Source organism: Vicia villosa, linkage group LG6 (assembly GCF_029867415.1).
Source record: "Vicia villosa cultivar HV-30 ecotype Madison, WI linkage group LG6, Vvil1.0, whole genome shotgun sequence".
NCBI lineage: Eukaryota > Viridiplantae > Streptophyta > Magnoliopsida > Fabales > Fabaceae > Vicia > Vicia villosa.
In genome coordinates this window covers 23,676,880-23,689,300 of record NC_081185.1, presented here as the reverse complement: position 1 = coordinate 23,689,300, position 12,421 = coordinate 23,676,880, and the positions used below count along the sequence as shown (strand labels likewise).

The 12,421-nt window shown below is 33.0% G+C and overlaps 1 long non-coding RNA gene across 1 annotated transcript; it reads left to right on the top strand.

Annotated features, from left to right (window-relative positions):
• Positions 1–7,706: 7,706 nt before the first annotated feature.
• Positions 7,707–8,299, top strand: LOC131611339 (uncharacterized). The gene is made up of 2 exons (XR_009286863.1): positions 7,707–7,844; positions 8,043–8,299. It is a non-coding gene; the product is annotated as an uncharacterized LOC131611339 (long non-coding RNA).
• The last annotated feature ends 4,122 nt before the right edge of the window (positions 8,300–12,421 follow it).

The window sequence follows — 12,421 nt, the reverse complement described above, 5'->3', positions numbered from 1 at the left end:
TGGTGTGCGAGTTTCCAGAAGTATTTCCAGATGATATTTCTGAATTACCTTCAGAACGAGAGATTGAATTTACAATTGGTCTTATTCATGGTAACAAACCGATATCCAAGGAACCATATAGGGTGTTGGTGTTAGAGTTAGAAGAACTGAAGTCGCATTTGGGAGAGTTACTCGATAAGAAGTTTATCGGACCCAGTGTGTCACCGTGGGGAGCTCCAGTGTTATTAGTTAAGAAGAAGGATGGTAGTATGCGACTCTACATTAATTATCGTCAGTTGAATAAAGTGACGATAAAAAACAAGTATCCACTTTCGAGGATTGATGATTTGATGGATAAATTTGTCAGGGAGATAGTATTCAGTAAGATTGACTTGAGATTGGGTTATCACCGGATTCGAGTTAAGGAAGGAAGATGATATTCAGAAGACAAAATTTCAGACTCGGTATGGACATTACAAATATTTGGTGATGCCTTTTGGAGTGTTCAATGTGCCGGACGTGTTTATGGAATACATGAAATGTATCTTTCATAACTATTTGGATCAGTTTGTCGTAGTTTTCATTAACGACATTTTGATTTATTCAAAGTCAAATGAAGAACATGCAGAACAAGAAGGAAAATAAGCTGTTTGCAAAGTTGTCGAAGTGCGAGTTCTGGTTACAAGAAGTGAGTTTTCCGGGCCATGTCCTTTATATGGATGGAATCACTGTGGATCCATCTAAAGTAAGTGTTGTTCTGCAATGGGAACCTTCAAAATCAGCGACGGAGATAAGGAGTTTCTTGGGCTTAGCGGGTTACTACATAGGTTTATTGAAGGGTTTTCTAATTTGGCCCTTCCTTTGACTCAGTTGACTCGAAAGGGTAATGCTTTCGTATAGGATATTTTGTGTAAAGAAAGCTTCAGAGAATTGAAGAATAGATTGACTACGATACCAGTGTTGATTTTACCAAATCCGCTTGAACCTTTTTTTGTGTATTGTGATATGTCTAAGATGGGGTTAAGCGGTGTGTTGATGCATGATTGTTAGATCGTGGCTCATGCCTCACGAAAATTGAAATTGCATGAAAGGAATTATCCTACTCATGATCTTGAGTTAGCTGCAGTCGTTTTTGTGTTGAAGATTTGGAAACATTACATTTATGGGTCAAGGTTCAAAGTCCTCAGTGATCACAAGAGTCTGAAATATTTATTCGATAAAAAAGAGTTGAATATGAGACAGAAGAGGTGGTTGGAATTTCTAAAAGATAATGATTTTAATTTGAGTTACGGCTAATATGGTAGCTGATGCCTTGAGTAGGAAGACTATTCATATGTTAGCATTGATGAGTAAAAAGCTTGAGTTAATCGAACAATTCATAGATTTGAGCATGGTATGAGAAGTAACTCCAAACAGTGTTATGTTGAGTATGCTGAAGATTGATAATGACTTTCTTATTAAAATTAGAGAGAATCATAAGTTTGACGTAAAGTTGGTGGATTTGATGTTCGCAATGGAATCCAATCCTGAGAGTGACTTTAAAGTAGACGACTTGGGTGTGTTGAGATTTTGGGGCAGAATTTGTGTTCCCGATAATCATGAGTTAAAGAAGATGATCTTAGGGGATAGTCATTGAAGTAGCTTGAGTATTCACCCAGGGGCTACAAATATGTATCAGGATCTTATGAAGTTATTCTGGTGGTCGGGTATGAAAAGGGAGATAACTCAATTTTCGTATGCTTGTCTGACTTGTCAGAAATCGAAAATGGAACATAAAAAATCTTCAGGTTTGATGCAACTGTTAGAAGTTCCAGAGTGGAAATGGGATAGCATTTCAATGGACTTTGTAACTGGATTGCCGAATACTACGAGAGGTTTTGACACCATTTGGGTGACGTTGACATGTTAACTAAGCTGACACACTTTATACCGATTAACATCAGTTTTCTGTTAACAAAACTAGCAAAGATTTATATCAGAGTAATAGTGAAGTTGCATGGGATTCCTATGAACATAGTAACTGAAAGAGACCCGAGATTTACTTCCTAATTTTGGAAGATTTTATAAGAGGCCTTGTGTACTAATCTGAAATTGAGTTATGCTTATCACCCACAAACGGATGGCCAAACAGAGAGGACTATTCAATCGTTAGAAGATTTGTTGAGAGCTTGTATGCTCGAGAAGGGAGGATCTTGGGATAGTCACCTGCTGCTGATTGAGTTCACATATAATAATAGCTATCATTCTAGCATTGGGATGACACCTTTCAAAGAGTTGTATGGTAGGAGGTGTAGGACACCTGTGTGCTGGTATGAATCAGGTGAGAGTACAGTACTTGCGACCAGATTATTGGACCATATCAGATTTTTCAAAGAGATGGGGCTTTTGCATACAGGGTGGCCTTGCCAACAGAGCTTTCGAACTTGCATGATGTATAACGAAAATCAGAGTTGTAAAAATTCAACAAAACATGGGATGATACATTTTCAACTTAAAACAACGACAATTAATCACATTTAACACATAGATACATAACCCAACATACTTGGATTAACCTTAAACAATTTATATTAATCTTCTTGGAAACAAAACAATTTATTATTACAACGCAGCGAAATCAACTAATTCAACTTGTTATAAATTCATGACATCATGTTCGTATTCAACTTATTATAAGACAACATCAAGTACTTTCATAACTTCAATATTTTAATTCAGCATCTAATGTAATAACAACAATTAACACCACAAAAGAAATAACTATCGTTCATCCCCCCGACTGCTACGTATCAGAGCAACAACACTTACTTGGACTCAATGAAGCTACTAAATCTTTATCACTGGGAATCACCTGCACGTCACCAGTATAAAGGTAACGACGAAACAAAATAAAGGGTGAGATATCAAACCAATACAAACAAGTGTATGATAAACAATATATTAGATTAGATCATACAAATATTACCACTTTATAACAACAATTATGAAACAACCAACAAACGACTTAATAACAACAACAAGACAACTTTAATCAACCATCACATCATCATAACAACTTAAATTGACACAACTTAATAACACAACAACTTTAACACAGAACTCAAGATGCGACTCAACTATGCGCATGTATGTGGTACCATTGGAGCATAACTCCCAACTTATAAAATTGCCAGTTAATAGAGGCATCAAGGCATAAACCTTCGTCGCTAATTTGCCAATCCAGGCCAACATGGTGAGCATTAGCTCCAACTCAAAAATCGCCAATTCAGGCTGTCATAAAGATGCAAATGTATGTGACCCAATAAATGCAACAATCACATACAACAACAACAACCATCGTCACAAAAGGCATAAGCCTATATCATCACTATACCAATCAACAGAGGTACTCATCGTCACTTCAACAATAGCCATAGGCCTACAACTTAATCAACAACAACTTATAACAAGAACAAATCAACAATCAACAACAAATTCCAAAAACAATTCAATTTAATCAACATGGATTATAATGCCTGTAACTTAATAATGTCCATAAATCGTGACAAATCAACATAATTTCACTTCACCTGCAAATCCACATTTTTATAAGTTCAAAACATCTCTACAAGCATTTTTATTAATTTATTCTATACTACTAATTCGTAAAATATTAAGAATATTTATAATTAATACTTAACATAATTTCTCAAGGTACTCTAAACAATTCTACAACAATCCCATACAACTCTAAAGTACCCAAAATACTCTAGTGACAACTCTTACATATAAGGGTAACTCCTATAAACTTAATTGGCTGATGGCCTAACTCAAGTAATAATGAAACAACTCTAAAAAGTTAAATACCTTTAATTTTAATTGTATGGATTACCAATTTTTACTCTAAACGACTCTAAAACAACCCTGACAACTCTATTGGCAATTCTATCGGAGTTGAAACTAACTTAAATTAACTCATCAATCTAATTGTTTATCTCTAGTTCTAAAATTCCTAAAATATTATTATTATTGTTATTATTATAATGAAGTAATATATGAGTAAAATTGAAAAAAGATTATTGGTTTACAAACATGAGTTAAGTACCTGAATTCTATTATACTAAAAACATGAACGTGATTATTAGTTTCCGCTACAGAATATATCTATCAAATTGCTATACACTAGTAGTTAAATCTATCAAAACATGGTCACTACAGTACCTACCAATTAACATACCACATATCAATTATAAGCCTACTATTAAATTAACTCACGCAAGAGAAGTGACCCCTACAACTTAAGGGACGTTCGCCCCACTTTTCCTTCCTCTTAGGGGCGCCCGCCCTCTTCTCCTCCCACCAAATGGGGTGCCCGTCCTACATCCCAGGGCGGTCCCACATTTTTTTCTTTCTCCTTCTGGGCTGCCCGCCCCTTATTGGGTGGCCCCCGTCCTAACTCCAGTTTCCTCTTCTTCGTGTGCCCAGAACTACACTACTATTACACCGATTAATTTTCCTGAGGCTTTTTATTCAATCGATCCACAAAACCAACACAACAACAATTACAACAACGAAATTCATCACAGAAGAATAACAAATTAACTCCTCACCAAATTAACTATTACCGATTTTCTACGATTTCCATTAAATCCAAAATTCAACATATCAACTAAATAGCAGCTATAATTCAATTTGGTTACAAAACAACAACATCTACCATTCTCATCAAATCACAGGCAATAGAAACTCACCACAAACAATCAATTTCCATAGAATAAAATATACGACAGTATCAACTAACAATTCATGGCACAATTCATACAATCCCATCCCACATACGGTCTATCATATACCCGGTTATAGAGATTGAACCCCACCCTTATCTTGGATTGACTGCCAAATGTTGTGACAAGTTACACCAAAATATCATGACAGTACAACTGATTTAAATCCTTGAAGATTTTATTGAAAATATGAGATTCTGGTACTCATATAGGCGCAACCAATCAAGGATGTTTAAGGGACAGTGGATATTTGATTTGGTTTCATAAAAAGGATCTTCAGGACATTTTAGGAAAATTTGATTTAATTTTATTTGTTCCTATTCTTTGTGAAGATCTTGCGGTTGTTTTAAATGGAGAAGATTGGTTTTGATTCAAGAGTTCAAACCCATAATGCAAGATTCTATAAACAAGGACTTGTTAAACCTAGAAGAGTAAGCATTCACAACAACAAACCATAGGTGCAAAACAAAGGTTTAGGGTTTTGGGAGTCTTTTAAACTTTTTGTGTTTTTCTTTATATGTCACTCATGTATCTTCTGATACATTTAGGTAGACAAATTATTCTCACTCTTGAAGCTTTTAAGCAAAGAGTTGAGTATTGTTCTTAGTTGAAGCTTTTAAGAAAAACTAAGTATTGTTTATTAGAAGTGTAATCTTCTATTTTTTGGTCACTGGTTTGTGACTGGTTTATCACTGAGGTGATTTGTTATAGTAAGTGAGAGGGAGATATCATATCTAGAGGGTTCTAGGTAGAAGTCGCACAAGGTAGTGATTAGGCGAGAAGTTTGTAAACTAAGATTGTTTAGGCTTTGAACTAATACTACCATAGTGGATTTCCTTCTTGGCTTGGTAGCTCTCAGAGTAGGTGACGTTGCACCGAACTGGGTTAACAATTGATTGTGTTGTTTATTATTTTGTAATTTACCATATGTACAATCTTCTGTTTTAACAAGTTTTTCTGTTAGTAGATAATTTCATAACATCTATCTTGACATTGTGTTGGTGTTGGGATATCTGTCTTGACATGTGTTGCAAGTGCCATAATTTCAAGAATTTTTGATCTCACATTCACTTCTCTCATCATTTTTACTAAATCTATCATTTTTGTCACTTATATTTAGCTATAGTGCTTCAAGATTAGCCTGTGCGAAACCCGATTCAATTCAAAGGATATCCATCTCGAAACTCCACATTGGTCTGAGACCAGTCTGTAGGAAATCTCTTTTTATTTTGGAGCATAATCACTCTAAGTCTTGTTTGTTGTTTGGTTGGAGGTTATCCTTAAAACTTCATTTCCTTGCATAAGGAGCTTCATGAGCATATCATTCTAAAATATCTCAAGTTTATTAGATACTTTCAAAATTAATTCTTGGGGATAAAAGTAGGTCAATTAAGCATGAACCTGTATAAATCTCTGTATCTCTCTACATCCCTTATCTCTCAACTTTATTGTCTTTCCATTGGATTTTTGCTGTTGATTCACTCATTTGTTTTAAAATATTTTCAAACTCTGATTTTCAATGATTTTATTTTAAATCAACATTTTTTAAACCTCCGCAATTTACCCCATCTTGTGTATGGAGTTACATGTCCAACACTAAAAACCCTAAAGCTCACCCAACCAAAATAGGGTGTCTATTCTAATGCAAATTGAAATTCTATTCGTTCAGTAATAAGATGTCACATACAATATTGTGATAATGTGAGACAATATGATTTGAAAGGAGCAAATCGCAATTAAATAAAAAATAACAGAGATAATTGGTAATCTAGTTCGATGCAACGTCACTTACCTTTAGAGGGTTGTAGCCCAATGAAATAAAATTCACTAATTAGCCAATAGTAAACGACTGTCTCATATGAATTCTCACATTTCACCACCCTTATCCTAATACTACCTGTGAGTTTCAACTCAGTCTCCCTTAAATATGAGATCCCTCACTTTCATTCAAACACTTTCCAAAGTGTTTACAAGGAAACAATTATAAGTGGAGTGATTTAAATCATACATGCCAAATACTTCATACTTCTAAAATAAGAAATACCCTTAAAAATAAAGTATCACAGTGAAGATCAAAGACTCACTAAAATAAAATACGGTATGCACAAAACTTTAAAGCGGTGGTCTTCGATAAGGAGAACCATCTCCTTAAATAACAAATATGATCCATCATAAAAGTTCAATAGGATTTGATCAAAAAGAGGCCGACTCTGAAAACAAAAATCAAATCTTTTTTATTAAAATCAATTCAAAAATATTTTAATTAAACCATATTTAAATATTACATTTAGTGAAATGTCTTGTAGGAATATTGATATTAATTATATGATTAATTAAAAATTATAAAACATTTAGTACTAAAATCGATGTTCTAAAGTACACTCAGAGAAATATTATAATACCTAATTTAAATCTAAATGATCAAAAATAATAATTTATGAGACTTTTAAGATATTTTTTTTCCAACTTGTTAGTAATAAGCAAAGGAAAATTTAGCTTATCAATAGACGATGTGTAATTATTGTTTTAGTTAAAGAACTAAAATCTGGATGTATTATTAGCTCTTACATCGTTAACTATTATTTAACATATTACATGTTTAATTTTTATTCCGATAGTCATTAAATATATACGGAATAACTTCATAAGATAAATCTTATCCACGTAATATTAAATCCAAACAGTCCCGTGTGATAGCACGGGTATCCCGCTAGTTAGTAATAAGCAAAGGAAAATTTAGCTTGTCAATAGACGAGTCGTTTTTTTTCTTTTTGGGTGTTCTTAAGCAACAAGTTCTTACCAAAGGTTAAAAAGAAATGAAATAATTAATAAATTAATAAATTATTATGATTAGTAAGTTATTTTTTATGTGAACAGCTTACTAAGTGTGATAAAGGACAACTAGGCCACATTCATGTACTTAAGAGACATTTTACTAATAATCTTATATATATAAAAAAAATCATAAGCTTTATACACTATAAAAAGATTAAATCATTTTTTATAAGTAAAAGTGAAAAAATATGATCAAAATCTACAAGTTTGTTTATGCTATGATTCAATTTCTTCTTATATTTTTTGTTGCAGCGAAGAAATATGCTCGTAAGATACTTCTTATCCTTTTCAAATTTTCTTATTTGCTTTGCATAAATTTTTTTATTCCATTTTATTAACATGATTGTTTTTTTTTTGTTGCAGCGTATGTTCGTAAGATATTTCCTATCTTTTTCAAATTTTAATTTTTACTTTGCACAATTTTTTTTATTCCATTTTATTAACATGATTATTTTTTGATTACAGCACATATGCGTGAATGTGAATATGATGCTGATTGTCCACAAATTGTTGCGTATCCTTTACTTATAAGGTGCATTTTTTACAATTGTGTAGTTGTTAACGTCAATGATCCTTCATCATGAGAGGAAGAAGTGCCATGAAGAATAATAATGAGATTTTTCATGAGCAAAATAGTTCTGCAGTATACCTTATGCTAGAATACTTCATAACATGTCATTTATTATTGTAATGGATATCAATAATTATTACTTTTAGTTATACTTTAGTTTCTTAATTGCCAAATCTTGAAGTTATGGTTACGATAATAATGTAATTAAATAAGAAAATTAAGAGTGTTATTTAGTCTTTCTCTCAAAATAATTACAGAGCTCTAGCATAATGCATAAGAAAGAGTTTGTTTCCGATTTTATTGATTAATTTAATTCGTAAAGAGTTGTTACCGAATTTTATTGGTTCTAAAAGAAAGGGAAAATATCGATAAAATTCAATAAAACAAAAGATCTAGATACGAGGGTTGGTTATGCAAGGGGAATGTATTAGAACCTATCACATCAGTGGTATTCCACATGAAACCTTTTGAAAATATGTGTTTTGAATCTAAAGTGTTAAAGTTTACAAGAGTTTGAAGTGATGGTGTCATACCCCAATTTTTGACCTAAGATACCACCTCATATCATTGCACATGCATCATTTGCATCTCTAACAAATTGCATAGCTTGTGTTTGCTACTTGTGACTCAGCAGGATTTAATCAGGAAATCACTCATCAGTACAAGTAACAATCATTTAGGGTTTTGTTCTCCCTTCATCTCAAATGAACCATCTTCATCAACAATCAACATTTGGTCCTCAGAGATTCATTTCAACAAGTTCAAAGGCTCTGAACCAACCAGATTAGGGTTTTGACTGAAGTTAGCATACTCCTGACTTTTGCTCAGGGGTTTGACCTAATGACTTGGGACATGATATCAAGACCTCAAGTGCATCATTTTGACCTAATCCATTGGCTCATAACATCTCCTACACAAGGATTGATCAACAGAGAAATTTCAAATCATCAGATTAGGGTTTTGAACTATCAGGGACTAAAATCAGGGATCACATTTGGGAAACCCTAAAAATCCCCAGGAAGTCAATCAAAGGTTTCAATCATTTTCAAATAATCCCTATGACAATATACAATGGAAATTACATCTCAATTCAAGATCCACAGTCATCAATTTCATCAGGTCGACAATTAGGGTTTTTGACCTAATTCACTGAACCACTGACTTTTTAATCAGGACATGGTGCCACAACTCAAACCATGGCTCAATATCCTCTAATGCTTCAACATGATTCATTCATACCATTCATTTGGTGAGGGTAGCCTGTTTCATTTGAAATCTCCAGAAACGCGATTCGACTGAAAAAGTCAACAGTACAAGATCACCATTGACTTTTGGGGAATTTTGGTCAACCATGACTTTTGAAGTCTTGAATCATCAATATGTGATATATGAAGTCATTTGATCAAGAAAAATCAAGAAAATCAATCAAGAATCAAAAAGTCAAAAGTTTGACTTTTCATACTTAGAAAAATTTCTAAGTGTTTTTCATGGTTTTTTCCAAACTTTGAAAGGGAATTTCTCAAAATTTCACCTACAAACTGAAAAAAACTTCCAACATGAAAGTTGTAGATTTTGATCCAATAAACAACTTTGACACATATAATTTTTTTCCATAAGATCAACCATTTAAGAGATATGGAGCTTCAAAGTTGGTACTTTTTGAAAACTTCACTTAAAACTTCATTTTTCTCAAAGTTCATGGATCTTTTTCACCCATTTCCTTAAAGAGTTTGAAGAAACTTTCAACTAGGGTTTTGAAGTATGTAATATGAGCTTTCCAAAATGTCAAAGAGCATGAAAAAATATGGAGTGTAGCCATGGTTTTGAATTTTGACATTAGTGAACTTTTCACTTGAAATTTCAAGTCATTTTGCCAAAGTTATGAACCATTTTGCCAAATGATCCAAGTAATGATGCATAGATGCAATAATTGATAGATATTTGCTGATTTGAGATCAGAATGGAAGAGGATAAGAAGCTTGAGAAATAACCATGGTTAAGTCACTTTTAACCATTTGCATTTAATGTGAAAGATTCCATTTTATCTCTTAAGCCAAATCATCACTTCTTTGATCAACTTGCAAAGCTCTTCATTCAGAATCCTTGGCCTATAAATAGAGGTTCAAATCACTCTTCAAATCACACCAAAACCTCATAAACATAGGTTTTCTCTTCCTTTCTTAGAATGCAAGTTTCATGGTTTTCAAAAGAGGTAAAATTCTCAACCTCTAAACCTTTGAAGTTCTAAGCAAAGTGATGCTTCTAACACTTCCCAAATACCATATGGAAGTTGTTTGAACCTTTGAAACCTTCCAAAAACACCTCAAACTCAGAATCATCATCTCACCTCCATATATGCATATAAAGAACCTTATCATGCCAAAATCCACACAAGCTCATTTCTGTCCAAACTAATGCTTCTAACACATCCTATATACCATATGTGAGCTATCCCAATCATCATCCCTGACCTGTAACTCCAAAATCACTAAGCTTGATCCTCACTTGAACCATACTGCAGATCGAGTACCATGGATTGATCAAGGGGTTTTCAAATTGTTCCAGACATCCAAACATGTTCCATAAGGTCCACTGAAGGTGTTCAGATCAAGAAACAACATCTGGAATCCCTCATTTGCAGAATTCGATTTCCAGTTTTGCCATTTTTAAGGTAAGCTCTCTTGAACTTCAAACTCATACATACATGCATCATAAACTAAATATTGATATACCATCTTGTTTCTGCACCTATGAGGATCATTAACCCTCAATCAATTGCATCATAACTTGCACCTACACGATTTCAGATTGAATCATAGAATTAGGGTTCTTCACGATTTCCAGAAAATTAATGATCTTAGAGTGAAAATAAATGAAATTAAATGCTATCATCATGTTCCTCGTCCAAAACCGAGCAAGATAGACCCTTCACTTGATCAATTTGGTTCGGTTTCAAGAATTTTCAAAATCAAATGGGGATGGTGTTCTTGGCGCCATTTTCTGTTCATAAATTTCAAATATCAGTTTTCAAATATAATTAAATGAAGTTGTTATAATAACAAGCTGCGCGCGCAGCTGGGTTGGCAAGTGTTTTGGCTGGTAAACACAAGGGCGTGGGTTCAACACCTCTAGGGACCAAAACAATTTTTTTTACAACTATTTTTCTTTCATTTTTTTAACAAACTTCAATTAATTATTTAACTAACCAAATCAATTCATTTTTCATTCATTTTTCACACACCTCTCATTTAATATATATATTTTAAGAATATAAAAAAAAAATCATCAAAAAATATTTATTTGATACATTTTTAATTAGTTTTAAAATGACTTGTTTTTAAGTAATTTTAATACTTTTAAGTACTATTTTTCATTTGATTTTCAAACTTAGTAACTTGTAAATATTTTTTGAAGCAAACCCTAATCATCTAAGTGTTAATTGAGGATGATCTTTTGATTAAATTGACTTCTTTCAAAATTCAAATTGTTTTAAAACGAGCGATCGCGATTCTTTTCAAAAACAATAAACCATTTCTTTTTGAAACTATTGATTAAATCTTTTTAATTGATCAATTGATTTTCAAAACGATGTGGGGCCTCTCGAATATTAGAGAGTGTAAGTCCCATTTCTTTTCTTTTTGTACAGTTTTCAAAACAATAAAACTTCTTCAAAATAAAATCTTTTCAAACAATTTTCAAATCATTTTCAAAACAACAAAACTTCAAAGAAACTTCAAAACTTTTCAATATACCATGGGCCTCCATGTAGGTATAAGTCCCAAGCCCTTTTGTACATACCCACTCCAGTACATGAAATTAGGTATTTCATTGTACGCCTTTTGTACATATCTCAATCAATTTGTTTTTTAACTTTGAATAACAAACCAAAAATGAAGGTTTCTTTAAATCTTCCCAAAAATACCATGGGCCTCCATGTAGGTATAAGTCCCAAGCCCCTTTGTAAATACCTGTTTACATAGCTTTGAATAAATTCAAGTGGACCTCTCCTCGAGTATAAGTCCCGAGCCCTGTGTATACAAATGGATCATGCTTACAGGTATATTTCCTTCATAAACTCCATTATATACACACACTCTGTCATATATATAATTGTTCATACCTGTTCATGTTTGTTCATACTTGTTCATGTTTGTTCATATGTGTGATATATATGCCTGTTCAACTTAGTACAACACTAGGTTCCCCATAGCCTCCTATTGGGCTTCGTGCAAAGAATCTCCCTAGTTTAGGTTAGGACATAGAGTATGGTTTC